General features: G+C 38.8%; 1 protein-coding gene across 1 annotated transcript in view; it reads right to left on the bottom strand.

The window, feature by feature from the left end:
- The window catches only part of LOC147164317 (ras-associated and pleckstrin homology domains-containing protein 1-like), a 72431-nt gene that overhangs the window by 33414 nt on the left and 19295 nt on the right, over window positions 1–19722 (bottom strand). Inside the window, exon 2 of the mRNA XM_086090601.1 lies at window positions 13961–14019. The gene's annotated coding sequence lies outside the window, so the exon portion shown is untranslated. The remainder of the gene's footprint in view (window positions 1–13960; window positions 14020–19722) is intronic.

Here is a 19722-nt window from a genome sequence, read left to right as displayed (position 1 = left end):
CTGGCTGTCACTGGTAACGAGCTGTTCTTTGTGAGATGATGTCCAAGCAGGGCACAATATAATTGGCTCCTTGCAAAGCTGTGGAAAGGAGCCGCCTGAAGTTAATCGCCTTCAATTAACTTTTTTCTCCTTCTCAGTGCATAACAGAGGAGGAGGAGGCGGAATGGAGCAAAACGAGATATTGCAAACACAGATGCTGATGATTGATGTGTATTGTCCAAAAAAGAAATGCCAGCGGGTACTAGTTTGCCCCAAGGAAAACATGAGTAGTCCATTGGTCTGCTCTAAAATCGGCTCACCTGTGATGAGACACTGTGACTTACAAAGAAGACTTAACAGAAGAATGTTAACATTTATTTGTTTAGACTTAATATGATACATGTTTCTTCAGTACTAAATATTCCATATTTTGCTTAAAAATTGAACAAGACGAAATACGTTTTAATTTAACCAATTATTTAAAAAATAAAATAAAATAAATGGCATTTTAGAGGTGTAATTTTAATACGGTGACACCCCAATATTTTTGCTCAAGGTAATCATACCATTAAAATGTATTATTGGCACATGCATAGTAAGAACATTCCTACTTGTGATGTTTTTTTAAATTTTTTAAATAAACCAAAACTAATTTGATTTTGTGGAATTTATGTCAAAAACTTTTATGTATTTTTTATAAAGGTTTAGAAATATGACATTTAATAATAATAAAAAAAAAAAGCTGTCCATTGTCAATAAATATCATCATTTACAGACAGAGACCATGCAAAATTTCAAAAACTCAGCATAATCTGCCTTACTTACAAAAAAGAATGGGGGGGTTATTTCCGCAACTGTGTCAGTTTTCACAGAGCCACGTGGCAGTAATCATCCAGATCTAAAAAATATTTAATGGTTATGGTGACTGTAAAGGCTCTGATAACATCTCTGAAACTGCCAAAAGGTTTGTCGCCATTGCGGCTCAGCACGTTTCGCGTAACTATTTTGGGCATTTCTTCGCTTCACGTAATTATTAGCTTGTACGTAGCCCATTCCAGTTGGGGTTTTCCCTGAATCAGAAGCTTTGTAGTAGAGCCAGCGTTTATTTGCCTGTCTTTAAGTCAAGTCAAGTCATCTTTATTTATATAGCGCTTTCAAACAGCCTTAGCTTTCAAAGCGCTTTACAAAAACACAACATAAAACAAACATAACATAAAAGAGGTAACTCATAGAAGTTGGGCATGCCTGTATGTGCATTCACACAACTAATGGAGTCTCTCGCAAACATATTTGGATGGCATGAATGAAAGAATGAATGAATTCTTTATTTCGAAAATGTGTGAAAATGACTTAAGGGAGAAAAAAAGTACTTTAGGCAATGTGTGCATGCAGTTTGTTTACAGCAGAGACATGAAAGAGCGGCTGTGGTTAATGTAGTGTTGTCCCTAACCCAGTGGGGTAAAAAAGTATTTTGCCAAAATCCAAAAGGATGTCTAAGGGTTACTGGCCAAATACTTATTTGCCTCACTGCACAATTGCATGTATATAATTGTTAAAGTAGTTAAAGTACCACTGATTGTGTGTGGTCGAAAACAGAAGAAAACAATGCCTAAAATAGTATGAACACAGAATACAGAGAAATGTAAAAACCTACATTTGCATTACAAATGACTACAATGAATGAATACAAGCGCTATAATGCGCATGCGCTATAATGCGCATGCGAGTGCTGTATGTAACGGCACTGTTCTATTTTTTAGCACTGACTCATTCACGGAATTTATAGAAAGTCATGATGACGCAAACGAAGCAATTAAGTCGTGACGGCGCAAAAGAGACAATTAACTCGGCGTGAACAAGGCAATTAACGCAGGGCGAAAGTTGAATGAGCTAGAAACATGTTAAACACATTTTAGAACACAACAGAGTACTTACTGTCAAGACACGATCTGTGACCGCTGCGCGATCTGAGGCGCGCATGCGCAGTGGGTCGGCCATCTTGGCTCGCTAACCTACGGCAAATACATTAGGACAAAACCTCTAAGTAATGCTTGTACGTACAACGGCGGTAAGCCTTCGTAAAATTATATGTCTATGAAATACTGTATACAACACTGTCATATCGTCCTGGTCCCAATAGATAGATAGCTAGATAGATGGATAGATAGATGGATATATAGATGGATAGATAGATAATTTCCTGTGCAATAGGCCAAACAGTGGAGAACAAAATTTACCACACTATCTGTCTGTCTATCTAGAGCAAGACGATATGAAAGTGTTGTATATATTTTTCACAGACATTATACAATGTTACAAATGTACCGCCGATTGTATGTACAGGCATTACTTTTAGATGTTTTGTCCTAGTGTAGTTGGCGTAGTTTTGCCAGCCTAGATGGCTGACCTGCTGCACATGTGCGCTTTAGATCATGGATGGGTCACAGATCATGTATTGACAACTTACTTTATCGCAGACTCACAGTTAACGCACACCAAAATGGCTCTGCCAGTGTTGGTACCAGATGTGATCGGTTTGCCAGATTGTATCGGTGGCCTTCGCGCCTGCCGATGACGTCAGTACAGCAGCGCTACTTAAACGAAATACGTGAGTCCGATTCACTTTGGTTTGGTTTCTTTTTTAGCTGTTCAAATCACAATACATCACAAAAATTATGATCATTAGGAACACATTAGCAATCTAAACTGACAATATTTGTCTCATCTCAGTAAATTAATTTGAGTGTATAGCTTTTAAGTAATTAATATTTGTTTTAGTTTTTGCATACATGTGCTACTTTATCTCCATTATTTTATATTTTGTCTCCTTTATTATTTATTCCACCTATTTTATTATCTAATCAATCTTAACGTATCTTGCTTTTATATTCTTAGGTTTATTTTCATTTTTTAAATTTCAGTCCATACATTTTGTTATTTAAATTACATCTTTAATATTCCCTTTCCAATGTTTCGACCGGATCATTTCCAGGCAATCCTGTAGTGTGACGTCATTGGTAGGTGACCCCGATACGATCTGGCAGGCCGATCACATCTAGTACAGACACCGGAAGTAATAAACAAATGAGTGTTACCGCTCAAAGAGACACACAGAAATGCAACATGATGGAACTAAACTTTTGTTCCCTCCAGTCTTTCTGACAGTTAACATGGCGTTGCGAATCAATTCTTTTATTTTTTATTTTTTTTTTACATCGATGCATATTTTAAGCAGTTTACGTCGATATCAAATCGATTTTCGATGTATCGTTAAATCCCTATTGGATGGCAATGCACATTTAAGTTTTGCGACTGACTGGTCTAATTCAGACAAAAGCATAAAATTCCATACGAAACTTATTGTTTGTCTTTCAATATATATCATATAGGCCAATATCGCAATATGAATATTTTTTCAATATATTTATTGTGCAGCCCTCGTTGTATTAATAAAATGCTAACACACTAATACAAAAATGATATAATGAAAAGAAAAAACAATAAATAACTATATAATATAAATGTACTTTTGTCATATTGTAACTAATTTGTCCTCATATTTTGAAAAGATCAATGTTTGACTTTGTTTTTAAACTAGATGATATTTGACCATTGTTTCAATTCCAGTTTCACTACATCGTTTGTTAAGAATTTTGTTGTAGTTACGCATTTTTTAATACTAAAATTTGCCATATCTTGCAGTTTATACCTTTCCTGAAACATTCCCTGTAAATTGCTTGCTAATAGGTTGTTCCTGGTTTTGTAAATAAAGACATTGTGCTGTTTGAAATTCTACAATATTATTATTATTGTAGACTTTACAAATAGCTGATTGGTGTGATCCATTAATACCTATGTTGTGGACTATTCTAAATGGCTCTTTTCATACTATAAAGAATAGATGTAGTAAAGTTTTGTATGTGTTGCACCATACTTCTGTGCAGTAATTTAGGCAAGGTTAGACCAAAGAACCTAAAGAGTGTGGAGCTGGGGAGTTATTGGACAATTGTTTTCAAACAGGGATGAGAGTTCAACTTTGGCTTTCCGCCATCCCTACAGCTGCCTTCCTGCCTGTTAGGCCGCTGATAATACCCCGAATTCCGCAAAATCGGTCGTTTGAATTCAAACTTCTCATACTGTATCGATACCTTCTTTCACACACACCAGTGACACAGGAAACGCCTCAACTGAAGTGCAAGGTGAAAATGTCTTGTAATTGATTAGAATATTGTTACATAATTTCACCAATATGTTCTAAAAGGGCTTTGAAGGACACGTGATAGAGATGTTTTAACGAACCTTTATCAAAGAAAATGAAGGAAGGGGACCAGCAGAAGCAGAGGAAGTGAAAGCCTGTGGATCCATCAACAATGATATCACTACCCTTGAGACTGAGCATGGGAGGATGACATCATTTCCTCTTCCTCCTTGCCCTGCTTCTTACTCAATGCGAGGAGGGGAGATAATTCCAGAGAGAACCAAGGAGAGACAAGCTGATCCTTTGCTTCCGCACATTCCTCTAGCCAAGATCGATGCATGGAGCATTTCACTCCTACATTATCATTCTGATTGCTCAGCAAGTCCTTGCACAATCACACACACTAGTGCACTTAAGACGCTAGCATGGATGTTTGTATTCATGCCATATTTGTTGCCCAAATTACCCCCTATTGTGTTTGTCAGACTGATCTCAGCTGCTCCCAGGGCTGCTAAGCTGCTGTGTAACATAAAACAAAACAAGACGCATGTGCCTTCTATTTTGGCTGCTGCAGACAGGAACAACGGCGGTGAGGACGTTAACGATGGGCCCAACGACAAAGTGTTGACTCCACAATGCTTTTTCCTCCTTGTGTGGCCTTTGTTAGCAAGCGTAGCGAAATGCGGTTGGCAGAGACTACATAATTAGATATGCATGGCGGTGGACAACCTATCCAAATGGACATCCTCTGGATTTTTCTCATGCATTCTATGTGCAATTGGATAAAAGCAAAATACGTCACTCACGACACGCTATTATCACACTTTTCAATTGTGTACGATATAGCAAAGGCACATTAGTCACTTTACTGGAATAAAACCCACCTGTGATACATTACAATATATAGAAAAATTAAGGGTTACACTAGGCTTTTAACTCAAACCACAATCATGTAAAAATTAACCAAGTCATAAATAGGGCAGGGGGGACTCGAAATTCCATAAATCCCTAAAAAGAATCTACCGATGTGTTTCTTAGCATAAACAAGCAAGGAGTTACTGTAGAAAAAAAAGAAGGCAGTGTGGATATTTCATGCTGGTGTATTGATATTGTTCCCATAGAGACAACATTACGATAAATTGCAATCCCGATATACAGCGGTGCCTTGACTAACAAGTTTAATGTGTTCCCTGACCATGTTTGTAGCTCAAAACACTTGCATCTCAAATCATCTTTGTATGAATAGAAACTCCATTAAATCTTCAAACTCTTAAAAAGAAAACACCAACAAAAAAGTTTGGAACATGTTTTTGGTATGGAAAAAGCATTTTGCAGTATTGTACTTTATAAAACCATATACTTAGAACTTAAATAACACTTATAGTAAATACAATATATAAAAGAAAGAAAAGAAGCAGCATTAAATCAATGGGCATTATGTGTTTGGTGTGTGCTATAATACATCCAGATTAGATTTGATTACGAACCATCGCAACTGTGCTGCACGAATATTAATTGTTTGTTGTTGGGGTTTTTTGTGCCAAAGTTAACAAATAAGTGCCTGTGAGCATTTCTGTATTGTCTGTCAGCACATTTCTCTGAAGTTGACCAAAGCTGAAGAATACAACTAAAGATTTGCAATGTAACGCATTATGTAATTTTTGAATTGATTTTACAGGCTTTCTGTCGAGAAAAAAACAACAAAAAAACAGTTCAGGAACCAATTCTGAAGTAAAGTTATCAGTATTGATACCGGCTTGAAAATTTCCACACACACACAGGTGCTGTTGTCAGGCTCTAGATGACACATTCAAAGCTGCCAAATTGGTCTCGTCGCTTTCAACCGCCATTCTGTTTTGATACCTTTTACAGAGAACAATGTTGGGAGAAAACTCTATAATGGGCAGTGTGAAAAAGTACTGTAACTATAACTGTTATGGCTCTGATACTACTGCCGACGGCCAAAAACTGCCAGGTGAACTTTGTCCTTGCCATTCCGTGTCAGTACCTTAAAAAAATATTGCTTCGTGACCATCTTGTGGCCTCTTGGTGCCAAGGAACTGCATTGAAGTGAGCTGAGGAGCTTCACTTAGAAGCGTAGACAGTAGTGCTTTGCCGCCATCGTATGGCCTCTAGTGGCAGTTATAAACCTTTTTGGGGTGTGTCAATTATTCACAGATTTTCACTAGTGTTGTTCTGATACTGATACTGGTATCGGCAGAGGCCCCGATACTGCATTAAAACAGCGGTATCGGTGAGTACTAACAAGTAACATGCCGATACCATTAATTCCGACGCTAATATAGGACTTTGGATGCAACATCTTGTGTCTTGCTCGTGCACGACATTCACTTATGTGTGACATGTTCACTGCATGCCGAGCTAAGACATCCTATTGGCCCTTGAATGCTCTGAACCAATGGCAAGACAGCTTTTTCATGTTGAAAAAAAAACGTAGGTATCGGTATGGTATCGGCATCGGTCGATACTGCAAAGCTGGGTATCAGAATCGGGGGCCAAAAAACGGTATTGGAACAAGACTAATTTTTACTACATATGGCTCAGTCCTTATACCTCACGAATATAACCAATGTCTTTGGGAATATTCAGTGCGATTGACTCATTTGGGAAAAACTGATAATGATTCTGCACATGTTGTCTGTCTTAACAGGAATTCACTAGAGTGGTGAGAAAAGTCGCCAAATATAGCCACCAAGTTGCTAAGTTGGCAACACCGACTGTTCTTTTGTACAGTAGCTCCCCTTTTTGCATCCATATCGTTAGTGTAAGCAGTGCACTTAGTGACGCTGTGCTTTGAACTAACAAAAAATGGAATTAAAAATAGTAAATCCATCAATCGATCCATTATCAGCTTTATTCATAGCGCTTTAAGGACAACATAGTTTACCAAAGTGCTTAACATAGCATAGCATAAACAAAGCAAATAGATAAAATACCAGTGATAAAAGACCAGTATAAACCAAAGGTAAAACACTTATTTAGTAAATAGTACAAAACAACAGGGCTGCCAACCTTGAACCGACAGAAATTCACTTCCTAAACAATGTATCTGATTTTCATAGTTTTACAATTCTGTCAGTAACAAATTACAACACAGCGGGACTACGTGCGGGAGAGTGTTCATATTTGTCACAAATAATTATCACATTCAGATGCATTACGGAATTTGCCTTGAGAGTGTTGATGGAGAAGTACAGTGAAGGTCAGAAGGAGCTGCATTGTGTCTTTCTTGATCTAGAGAAAGCCTATAAACAGGATACTCATAAAGGACCTGTGGTACTGCATGAGTAAGTCTGGAGTGGGAGAGAAGCATGTTCCAATGGTACAGGACATGTATGAGGGTAGCAGAACAGTGGTGAGGTGTGCTGTAGATGTGAGACAGGAGTTAAAGGTGGAGGGACTGCATCAGGGATCAGCTTGAAGCCCCTTCTTCTCAGTCTAAACAATAGTAATGGATACAAGGCTGATAAATGAGGCCAGACTGGAATTGACATTGACATTGTGAGCTGCAGTGAAAGCAGGGAGCAGGTGAAGGAGCATTTAGAAAGGTGGAGGCATGCACTGGAAAGGAGAGGAATGACAATTCACAGAAGACAGACAGAATATGCTTTGATGAAAGGGAAGGCATAGAGGAGGAAGAGTGAGGCTACAGGGAGAAGAGATAGTGAGGGTGGAGACTTTAAAATAAGTCAATACTCCAGAGCAATGGTGAGTGTGGTAAGGAAGTGAAGAAACGGATGCAAGCAGGTTGGAACGGGTGTAGGAAAGTGACAGGGTTGTTATGTGAGAGAAGAGCTCAAATGAAGGGGAAAGTTTATAAGAGCGGCGAAGTATAGATTAGAGACAGTGGTTCTCAAGAAACGGCAGGAAGCAGAGCTGGAGGTGGCGCAAATGAAAATGTTGAGGTTTTCTTTAGGAGTCACCAGGATGGATACGATTAGAAATGAGGTCATCAGAGGATCAGCCAAGATTAGATATTTTGGAGAAAAAGTTAGAGAGATTACTTAAATCAGTGGTGGGCACACTCGAGCCTCGAGGGCCGGAGTCCTGCAGGTTTTGGATGTTTCCCTTCTCCAACACAGCTGATTTATGATCAGCTCATCAGCAAGCTCTGCGTAAGCTTGGTAACGATCCTGTTGATTGGAATCAACTGCGTTGCAGCAGAGAAACCTTCAAAACCTGCAAGATGCCGGCCCCTGAGGACCGAGTTTGCCCACCACTGACTTAGATGGATTGGAAGAGAGAGGTAGTGAGTACTGTATATCGGTAAAAAGGTGATGAGTATTGAGCTGCTAGCAAAGAGGGCAAGAGGAAGACCAAAGAGAAGGGTGATGGATGTACTGAGGAAAGACATGAGGGCAATTGAAATATATATATATATATATTTTTTTTTTTTTAATGGGCAGATTAATCATTTATTGAAATAATTGTTGGTTGCATTGCAGCCCTACTTGATAACTGAGGTGATCTCAGCATTAAGTTTGAGATCAACCTTCCGGTCTCATTGATTGGTTACTTTGAGTTTCAAGTATTATGTCAGTACTGGAACTGCATCAGTTGATCCAAACAACATGACCTCAGTCTTTCTGTCATTAAAAAGCAAAAGATGTCAAGACTTTTTTTTTTTTTTAGAATGCCTTATTTGATCATTATTTATATAATAATTCCCATATTTCCTCAACACACTCAACGCTGCTTTGCATGGTATGCATTTTGTCGCTTAAGTGGCATGTAAATTTAGGTATGAAACTCTACAATAGACAGTATGAAAGCAGCTATGGAACTGTTAAGAGACCAGGTTCAAAGACTACATCTATGATAACAATTCTATCCTGGCATTGGCCGAGAAAGAAAACACTCAACATTCATTCAATATTCAGGAGCCACAAAGTCTGCTGGATATCACTATTGACCTTCACACACAAGGACAATCAGTGTTTTCAAACAGACTGATTTTGTCATTTATATTTAATTCGTTGGACGCCTGCACGTGCATGATGTGACCTCATTCACTTATTGAGTAACACATTTTTGGGTACATCTGAACATAAAGCTACAAATGAGTGTAACTGTAGTATTCAAAACAACACTAATGAGTTTGCTCAGCATGTTAGCATTCAAAAGTGCATGAGAGTGTGTTTGTGGAAAACATTGGCGAAAGCTACAATTAGGTGGTTTGAGAGCAAGGATCAAAATACTACACAGTACAGTGGAGCCTTTTACTTCCTTACATTCATTGAAATTGTGACCTTTTGCTGGCAGGAGAGGTCCTTTTGGAATAACGGTTGAAGAAAATGTCAATGGCTCGTTCAGACATACAAAGCCAAACATTAATGGACTACATCGAACAAACAGAGAGACGAAAATGCTATGCTGCCCCTCAAATGCGCTTGACTTAAATTTCATCTTAGCCACATGCACGTGGCTCCTCATAGAAACCACGCAAACACACCCTCAAACCTCAAACAAGCACCCTGTGAATGTACACTGTGTATTTTTAAGTGTATTGGCTGACATGGGAATATACATGCACACACCAAATTGAGGTGTGCATTTCATTTTAGCCCCAAACTAATTCATCCACGAGGTTTCAGAAACACGGACAACATAGTTGAGAATATAATGCATTCTATGTATTGTGTTGAGGTTGCATGCTCCAAGCAGACCAAGAGAAGCTTATCGATTGCTTTTATCTCCAGTAGACTCAATTATTCTAACGGTCCTTTTGACTGGACTCTCTCACAAAAGCATGAGACAGTTGCAGCTCATTCAGAACACTGCAGCTCGGGTTCTGACCAAAACAAAGACATCAAACCATATCACTCCAGTCCTTTTTTTTTTCCTCTTGAGAGCGCCCAGTATTGTTCATTCAGTAATCTTACCGATTTGACATGTCATCATCATTGCTCTCTTTTTTTTCTTCTTCTTTTTGTATGCGAGTGTGCATATGTGTGTGCGTGTAAGTGTGTGCTCATTAATTCACCTAAAACCTATTCAAAATCCCATACCGTTCACCTAAACCAAATACTTTAGAATCTCGCTAGAGTCATGAGGTTGTCAGGAGATCCGAGGAAGGATCAAAGAAAAGAAAGAAAAGTGAAATCCAGCACCGACCAGACATCACCTACTACCCACCGGGTTACCAACCAGAATCTTTCACCAACCCCAGAAACATTTAAATTCCAACAAATTAGGGAGACCTCAAGAGACCAAAGGAAAGACTGAGGAAAGGAAGGAAGGACAGATGAAGCAGAGTGAGATCCACAGACATCAGCCTCCAACGATTCAACGACCAGAGGAAGAAGCAGATTGTGTTTGAATTTCGGTAGATGCTGGTGTGGTGGATCTGGCATACATGAAAACCTTCACCAAAGAGGTTACATCTTGTCTTTAATACAAATACTTCAAAATTGAGCTTTTGATTGCTGAAAAACAATTTTATGTCCATGACTTAACTCCATGAGGCTACTTTTTTCTGTGCAGGCACACACACGCACGCCACGCACGTTAGTAAGTTTCTCTCATTAGGAAGTAGCAACATGATTGAGGTACAATTAAGCAAAGTATGAGTACTAGTATAAAATAATGTGTTGGTGTTGAGTGGTAGAAGGTAAAATAGTTTTCACATATCCTGGTGTAAGTAAGGAACACTTAATTTCATTACTCTAGACAGAGGTACCCCGTGAATGGACTGAGGAGGACAACACGCTCCGCTCTCTGCGCCGCTTGCTTGTAAGCAAAAGCAGAGATGAGCAGGGTCGAGTTGGATGAAACCATTTTCAATCAAATGGGGGGTGTACTGTATTTTTGTTGTTTAAATATTACTTTAAAACTCTATGGTTTATATATATTCTAGCTATAAGTTTCTAGCTTGTTAAAAAGAACACACAGTAAAGTATATCTATATATATACACACAGTATATACTCCAAGATTTAGGGGGTGCTATTGTTCACTTTGGGGGTGCTGAAGCACCCCCCAAAATGAGCTAAATAGGCGTCTGCTGATTGCCTATAAATCCAGTAGGGCTCTGAGATCTGCAGACTTGGGTCAATTAGTGGAACCCAGAGTTCAAAGTAAACATGGTGAAGCTGCATTTAGCTGTTGTGCTGCACACATAAGCTGCCAACGGAAGTCAAGTCAGCCTAGAGTGTAAATGCTATTAAATTCAGGTTAAAAACTTGTTTTGTTTCTTATACCTTTGGTCTTCTAAAGGTTTTTAAAGTTTTTTTCCTCCTTTTTATTTTACAAAAAGATCTTATATGTTTTTAAAGCTATCTGTTAATGTGTTAGTCAATATATTTTCTTTTTGTAATTTTGGTAGGCTACTTTTGTTTTCTTTGCTTTGCTTCCGAATGTCGTTAACTATTGTGTTTGTTGATGCTTGTAGGTATTGTGTCTGCTTGTGTAAATCACATTGAGTTGCCTTGTGTATGAAATGCACTGTAGACATGAACCTGCCTTGCTTTGCCTATTGTGTTGAGGTTGAATGTACACAATTCAGGCAAAACCATGAACTGCAATTACTCACTACCAGTGGCGTGCTGCCTGTCAGGGCCTTCAAAACATTACCAAAAGCCCAGACCTGAATTTAAAACTTTGTATACATTTGTAAAATATTGTATACATTTATTTTACAGTCTTTTGTCTTCATTTCACAGTATGTGTCTTGGCTGTGCATCTTGCAGTCGTTATTTTTTTTTTTTTGTCCAATCAGATTTCAGCTTTCATCTGTTGCTACAGTATATCAGTATTAAACTTCCCAAAACCTTCTGACTCCAAATTGAAGGCCCTGTACAATTGAAATAAAGCAACTTTATTTTAAGAATCTGAACCAATTCAGTTTCCAAGTTGATTACACAGAACGTAAACAAAGCCTGCTCGCAGGCCTTGGGGGACGTCAGCGTTTATCCGTCCTCTGATTGGTTTTAGAGCTACTTGAGTGTTGATCTGAGTAAAGGCCTACGTCTAAAAAACACCGCCCACCACTGCTCACTAGGTTAATCAAAACTGAGCACTAAATAATATCAAGGTACTGGTATTTGACTAAATTTCCTTAATTGGATGTGTGCAAAATTTACAAAAAAGATGTAATCGTTTATTTTTATTTATTTATTGTTTACAAAGATTATTTGTACAGTAGTAGGTTTACACTGACGTATCTCAACTTCCCATAGTTTTACATCAACTTGTTCAGAAATCAACTCTTATTATAGAACTAGGTGCGCCTCTGCTGGTTGTAATGAAGTTGTGCCATAATTTCGTCAAGACAGGGTTATGGTGATCAATAATCACTTCTACACATTTTGATCAACCAAATGGCAGAATAACTGCCTTAAATAAAACAGGTATATACCTGTATACATTCATCAATTATTTATCAATTATTATTAGTTATTGATTGATTTGCTAAAATGTATCAAATTCTAGATATAAGACAATTACTATTACTGGTTTTTATAGCATTTTTCATTATCATTATGGACAGAAACACACACTTTGTTTGTCATGTCTGTGCTGAACCTCAATGTGGTCGAGCACGATATCGGACAGCATATGGTCAAGTGGCCATAGACAATCTCTCATTGTGGAGAACTTTGTGTCTCAGTTGGTAATAAATGTCTGTAAGGGAAGAGGTGATTTTTTTCCACCGGTCTTGAACCCACACAGACATAAGATATAGCACGGCCAAACTTACAAATGTGCCACAGCAACAAACACAAACACCAATAGACACATGCTTCGAGAGGGGATCTACCATATTTCATTTCAACAATATTACAACAAACACAGAATATGTTTTTTTTTTAGGACAGTGACAGTCTGAGTGTCTTAATTTCATTTTTTTCAAATCTGACCTGGGTCACTTTCATATGTGGCCCTAGATCAGATACGTATCGGATTTTCTGCAATGCAACCTCAGTCCGAATGGACAGGTTGCATGTATCAGACCTATACGTCATCAAAAGCCCAGCGGGGTAACTACTGACCATAGTCTGTGAATCTGCAAAATTGTTTTGAATAAGTGTTGACTTCATATTTGATTTTAATTTAGTCCCACTTGAAAGGTGAAGCATAAAGTTGACATTTGTGGTGATTGCGGGGTCAGCCACGCAGACGGTTCATTTATTACGCACGGCAATGAAGTGATGTCATCTTTAGTAGACATCTCCATGATATAAATGAGACCGAAAAGCCTCACGTCATTACCCCAAAATATTTACTTCTTCCCGCATTGCTTCTCTTTAGATAGATGATAAAAAGATACTTCTTATTCATTTAAGTTTAATTTAAGCACATAATTGTAATTGTGCAACCAAGTTTCCTTTTGAATTTCTCAAGTCAAGTTTCTTTACAATGGTGCATCTGCATGACGATGAATACATTTGTTTCAGTGTCTTCACAGGATAGCATGCTCCAGTCATCTGACAGGCTGATGAGAATGTGGGAAGTTGAAAAATGCACTTTTACAGCCACTTTCGATCATGCTTCCGTCAGCTGATGGATCAAATGATTATATTCCATGCGCTCAAGTCCCATGCAAATCCTTGCTGCTGCTTTACATACTGCCTTAAATCAATGTTCATGTCTGTTGTTTTTGCATGTCTATTCTGTATCCCGAAGGGGAAGTGAAGGGAGTTTAATACCAGCTGATGTTCACATGGTAGGGACGGGAGACCTTGGCAACCAACAACTCTCAGTATAACAATTTCATCACAGACATGTGATGATGGCGTCATGTAAAACACTTGGCGCTCGTTACCTTTTGTCTCTTGCAAGTCCAGCTTCTGCAACAGCACAGCTTGGGCCAATCCAATTAGCCTGAAGACACACACACACACACACACAGAAGGAAGGGGATTATTAATATTATGTGATCATATTTCTTTTGTAGGACACCGCAGCCCTCTGTAAAGTCTGCTGCCTGAAGGGCATTTCTTCTGACAGCTGGCGTTGGAATTTTATAGGCCAGCCTATACATAAATATTCATAAGGGAAAAAATGAACTACTAGTTTTTCCATTTTAATAAAGTGAGAATGTAATGTTATACGTTTTGCTCAACACTTCTCACCAAGCAGCTGTCTACACAACAAATTTATAGTCAGCAGGTGGCACTAGTGTGTGTGTGCATATGCGTCTCCCTTCATGCTAAGCAGACTGGATGTGAGTCACCTAAAAATAACCAACAACATTAATGCCTCCCTGTTTAACCCCCCTCCTTATGTAACATCATTGTGGAAACAAAGAAAGGCAGGTCATGCAAAAGTAAATGTTTGATAAAAAAAGTCTCCGGATGTAGCCAATTCCATTGGGCACTCTGATAAAGGGTGGCGTGACTCCATTGGAGAGCTACAAGAGCAAGGTCAACCACAATGTATCCCACTGGGTATCCTCCATTTTTTCAGCAACACGACACATTGAAGAGGAAAGCCAATCAACAACCGTGCTTTATCACTCCATGTTTAGAATGAGCATCTCCACTGGCTAATAATATCGCCCTTCAATAAACATAATACAGCTTCAGAGCACACCACCCTCAATGAATTCATACTGTAGATGAGCGACATCTAACGATGAGAAGAACAGGAAAGAAGATTCCCGTCACTTGTGGGTGAAACAAGTGTCAACAACCTTGGTGGTGTGACTCGTTTATGTCGAGCTGTGATGCAGAAAAGCTCCACAACAGAACAAAACATCAGGTCTAAATTTGATGAGGCTGTGTTCCAGGGGCACCAGCCAATTAATCTTATTCATCTATATGAAGACACTGATCATGTTAATGACAATGATTTAACAAGAAGTCTGACTTCGGTGCAGGCAGCATGAGCTCAGTTCCCAATCAGTGACTTTGTGAATAATGTGAGTGTGAATGGCGTCTATATCATATATGCCCTGTAACTGACTGGTCACCAGTTCAGAGTGGAGTCCACGTTTCATCCAAGTCAGCTGTGATAGGTTTCAGAGCCCTGCAACCTTAACCAGGGAAAAGGGGATTTGAAAACGAATGGATAGGAAACAGATCAATATCAATACAAAACACAAGTTCTATAACTCTCTATGAGTGTTTACATCTTCAAATGATTGATTCAACAATATTCTTAGGAAATCACAATTTCTCATTACTGGTGAGCCATTTTAGAAATGGCCGCGGGCTACTTCATTAGGTCCATGGGGAGATACCTGATGACCGTAGGCACCATGTTGGTCATCTTTGCTGTACGTATAGTGTTACTGTCTGGTAAATAAATAAATAAAACACCTCATGATGATTTTTGATTTATCACAATCAAACACAGACTATTGAGCCAAACCAGTAAAAACTGTTTTCTTAAGTCGCTGCACAAAATAATGTATTGCGCGTCATTGTACATTTGGATAGTTCTAAACAGATCATCCCCCTATATATTGAAGACAAGTGAAAACTCCTAACTCACTGAAGAAGAGCAGAGCACATTTTGTTTTAGTAAACCGAGTTTCAACAATTAGATTACGAATACAAACATTTTAGCAGATGATTGACAAAAGCAGATTTCAGATGAAATGTGTCTGATGAGTGCAGGTCAAAATTAGGTAGTGAAATTTAACTATGCTTTCAATCTAAAATAAAAATATACTGCTTTAAGATTGTAAGCAGAGGAAACTTGTTTAGCCCCGAACAAAAGTTGCAAAAGAAACATAAACTCTTCATGTTGTCAGCTCTGCTAACAAATACAGTGTTTCCCTCACCATGTTAATACTTGGGCGGGCCACCCAAGTAAATTGGCCACCACCCAAGAAATTTTCAAGAAAATATATTAAAAATATATTTAAAAAGAAAAAATGTGTCGCGACAAAATATACCACATGTAACGTTAGTTCGCCGTCACTCACTTGTGGATCGTGAGGCTAGAGGAGTAACAGGACTGAGACCCACCTCCCGTCCAAACCCCCTCCTATCCCCACCGCCGGAGTCCACCCACCCTAGTAGATTTCAAATCTTTGGGAAACACTGAAATATGTATCAAAATATTAGTGGTGTCTGTCAAAATATGTCACAGTAAAACTCTTTTTTAAATTATTGTTCCTGAAATAAAACGCGGAAAACATTGTTTCAGCAATAATGTCAGTTCAAATGAAACTAGTAACTCTTTTCAGTGGCATGGAATCTGTGGAGATTAAAACTTTATTTTTTCCAAACCTGTAGAAAATCTGCAATGGCATCTGACATGACTAACTTAATGTGTGGATCGTTCCCAGTGGGATATAATAAGGGCAAAGTCAGGAACACGAAGGGGTGAATTCTGTGACATTCCAAAGACAGATGACTTGCGGGCCTTATTAAAAAAAAAAAGAGAGAGAAGAAGATGTGCCTGTGCACTTCCAAGGAGCCCTTTGAGCAAGGTAAACCCTCAGAAGCTTGGAGGGCGCTGATTTGTATGCAAACAGCCTTTCCCCTTCACTTCTAAAGGATGTGTCTATTTTTGGCCAATGTGAAAAATGTGGATTTCCCCTTAAGATATTAATAAAGGGTTCCTCTAAACTAAGAAGAATACACCAGTGGCAAATTAGAGATGTTTCCCTGGCTAAAATCCAGGTCAACCTAAGCCCCAAAGTTCAGTCGGTTTGAAGGGTTTAAACAACCTCCAAGTGTGCAATGCTAACCTCAGTTGTATGTTTCATTTTTGGCAGATCAAGTCGACATACAGTAGGTAAATAAATGAGGAAAGATGGGTAAAAATCAGAAGCAAACTCCTGAAACTGGGTTTCCAATTCAAAGATGATTTACTCAGAGCGCCATCTGGATGATCCAGCTCGACTAATGAAGACAACAGAAGCATCTCTCAGCCCGACATTTCCTTCCGGACGAGCCAGAACCTCTGTCAAGTCTCTACAAAACTTCCTCCTGTAACTTCTCCTACATCTGTTTTTCTAACTTCTACAACCAATGAGGTTGCTATTTACTACTGGCTGAAACAAGCCACCCTCTACTTGTTTTCCAGAAAAGGCATTGATGCCACAAATCCAGGCAGCTGCCTCTAGCGTTAAGGCTTTGAAAATAACCATCTCAGATTCCATGTCTCCAACCTTCCCTTGGACCCTCAATGGAATTCCCTCAGAAATAGAGGGTGTAAGGTCTTCTATGTGACCACATCTCTACCCCCAAAGTCAAAAGCCTCAGGACTGGGCTGCAAGCCTTTGATCAGTTTCCAGGTCGTCATTTGCTGACTCAGCTGAAATCAGTAACGCTTCTTGGAACCGTCACAACTAATTTTGTCCAAATGTCATCCAGACAGACTCAGTCGTAAAACTGCAACTGACCTTTTCTTTCGTTTTGGCGGGGTGGGGGGGGACCCGCCCGAGGGGAATCCACCCATACACAGATGGAGGGAAGAAAGTGTGTCTCATCAACCATAAGTCAGCAACAGAGAGAATGCTATCATACAACACACACAAACAAGGATTGCTTAAAATAATTAGGCCTATCACAACAGCTTTCCACTGATTTTGAGTGAGTGATCCATACAGTTAAAGTAGTAAAATGCAAAACATACATATCTTCATGGGTAGTTTTTGGAAATTATCTAGTTTCGGTCTGTGCACTGTGCTTGTGACACCTTCACAATGCTTCCTAAAAAAAAAACATGAGTCACAGTTACAAGAAAGCATTTGGAAGGATTGGCTAATGCCTCTACAAATCTGCTTATAGTTGCACATTTGCTCTTTTTTATGGGACATTCAAATGACTTCAATGGCAAAGTCCTGGTTGCCACTTGTCTCATTACACTGTTTTTATATGTTTAATATGCCCAAGAACCAGTTAATTTGCTTAACTTTGAGGACTGATGTTTGTTGTTTAACAATGCATTGTGAGGTCTCATATGATTGACCGTCAACATCTTGCAATTCTTTTTGTTTTTTCACCCTTTCATCTGGATGCAGTTAGATGTGTTATTTTCAAGGCTAAACAAATTCTTTGCTGAACTTGGCTGAGTGTCTGTACTGCTGAAGGGGAAAACAAAATTTGTGCTTTTGGTTATTGTCATAAAGGGCCGAAAACTCAAACCTTTATGACTTCTGTGTTGCTGTTGAAGAGCGAGCGAAATGAAACCACTACATTTTTTCACACGAAGCAAAACCATGGAGAAAACCCGATTAGCGGTGTCATAGTTTCCCCAATAAGGAATTATAATAATTTACTGTATTGGTGTGTTCCAGGTCCAAAATTATTTCACAGTTCATATAGGTTATTCAGTGCAGTTACAGTACATATGTATGTGTGACTAGTATAAAGTGTCAGAAAGAGTTCAAGTGAGCTGGACAATTGCACCAAATACTGTTATTGTTGAAATAAAGAAGCAAGAGAACCTGTACATGTAGAAATTACGAGTAGACATCTTTGGTACAACCAAGAAAAAAATTGGTGTACAAATGAGAAAAAAACAATGTAAATCACTAACCTCCAAATTAGTAGGTGCCAATTTTAGCCAAATCAGAAGCGTGAAGAAAGTCATTATGGAAAATAATAGGCAAATTTAGGAAAAAAGATTTCTGCATGTGGAATTTCCCCCCATTTCAGTAAAATGCCCCAATGACATTAAAAAAGTATGAAAGACCACTCCCATCAGTAAATTGTATTTTTTTCCCACCGTCAAGATCCCATTTCCACAACTGGGGGAAAAAAACGTTTCTTTTGTTTTACTGTCAGAATCCTGATTCCTTTTTTTTTTTTTTTTTTAGTTTGGGAAGACCTTTTCTGCCAGTAAAAAAACTAAATGTCAGATCAGTTTCAAGCTCAAACCCATCCACCGGGAAACAACATTTGAAACACAATCACATAAAATCTAAAAGTTGACTTTGTTATTATTGTATACTTCTGCAAAGCTTTGTCTTGCTCCTTCTAACCATAGCTTTAGAGTTCCATGTGTGTTTATTTTGTTTATTTATTTGTAAACTTGGCATGGCGGAAATGGGCTTCCATAAAAAAGCAATACAAGATACCAAATATTTTTTAAAGAATTAAGTGAAATATAACCTGGTGCTATGACCCTTTCCGTCAATCAGAGAATTTTCCAAATAATTATACACTAATTCAATATGTTGAATAAAAGAAAACTGCTCACATAATTGTGCATATTGGGAAATGGACATGGCTTTCATTTCAACACAAAAGAGTTACAGAGGAAGCAGAATTATGGAGAAAGTGTGTCATCTGCAAAACTAAAATGACGCAACTTCAAAGAACTGACGAATTTCTGGATCTAGTCGTCTGTCTGGGACTGGGGGTGTTCACTGACCAGCACATAAGTGGGAAATATGACCTCCATTCAGCCTGGGGGATGCACACAGTGAGTGAGTGTGTGTGTGTTTGTGTGTGTGAGTGTTACGTGTAACTGAGAAGCTTGAGCACAGAGGTGGTAGACGCCCCTTCCCCCAGCCCCAGCCAAACACACCTTATTTAGGCCAGCGCAGAGGCAGTTTAGTCTGGAGGCAGCTGAAGGCCGCAGAAATCAAACCCACGGCCTGCAGATGTATTCCACGTCTAG

Source organism: Leptonotus elevatus, chromosome 12 (assembly GCF_054856555.1).
Source record: "Leptonotus elevatus isolate MCC_2025b chromosome 12, RoL_Lele_1.0, whole genome shotgun sequence".
Lineage (NCBI taxonomy): Eukaryota > Metazoa > Chordata > Actinopteri > Syngnathiformes > Syngnathidae > Leptonotus > Leptonotus elevatus.
The sequence above is the reverse complement of the archived record's forward strand: the minus strand, read 5'-3'. Positions and strand labels throughout refer to the sequence as shown.